This window comes from Myotis davidii, unplaced genomic scaffold (assembly GCF_000327345.1).
Source record: "Myotis davidii unplaced genomic scaffold, ASM32734v1 scaffold208, whole genome shotgun sequence".
Lineage (NCBI taxonomy): Eukaryota > Metazoa > Chordata > Mammalia > Chiroptera > Vespertilionidae > Myotis > Myotis davidii.
In genome coordinates, this window is record NW_006299706.1 from 79,365 (window position 1) to 80,322 (window position 958).

Genomic DNA, 958 nt, shown 5'->3' on the forward strand with positions numbered 1-958 from the left:
CCCCCCTACCCTGCCCCCACTATCCCCGGCACACAAATTCCATTCCAGACACCAACCAGGAGCAGATGTGACCTTCAACCCAACCCAGCCTCAGTTAGAGGTCCTGATAGAGACACTGTTGGAGAGACGGAAGGGGTGAGTGCCCTAGCTAAGATCCCACAGCTAAGACATTCTAAGCCTCTGGGGGCCCCTTTATCTGCCTTTGGTCCCATCAGAGTCAACTCTGTCACACACACACACACACACACACTTGTCCAAATTGCTCATCAGCTTCTGCAATGCTGCTTCATCTGTCTTTTTCTGCGGGGGGGAAGAGGCTACAGGTAGACACCAGCGGTCCAGGGGACAGAGCCATGACTAGACCAGGTTTCCACCTGCAGGTGGGGCTTAGGAGGACACAGCCACTCCTGGGAGCAGCTTTGGAACGTCAACCCTCACGGCTAAGCTCGGCTGGGCGTGGGTTACCAGCAGGTGAGGAAAGCTGAGTGCCAGGATGCAACTGGAAAAGACCACGTCTTCCTCTAAGGACTTTTTAAGGACCAAGTAGACAATGGTCTTGAACGCAATAGATAAACTGCATCAAGTTTGATACGGATGGGAGCTGTGACTGATCAGGGGAAATAGGTGTGTGAGTGTCTCCATAACTATGTCTTCACATCTAAAAGCCTAATAGAAACTCAGAAATTGTTTGTTTGTTTGTTTTTCTTGGGGGGTTTATTTTGGTGCACCAGAAGTACTGCAATACCGGGTCAATGCGTGGAGTGGACGGAGCAAGCTCCTATTCCAACTCCTGCTCCAAAAATCCATTTAATATATTGCCCTCGGATAGAAGACGTATCAGGTATTAAACTGATACTACACTTGATCTTAGCCAAAAGGCCGAGAAGCGACCAAAAATTGTCTTTTACTGGAGTGATGGTGGGCCATCCTGGTCCATTGATCTCAGCTTTGCACCATT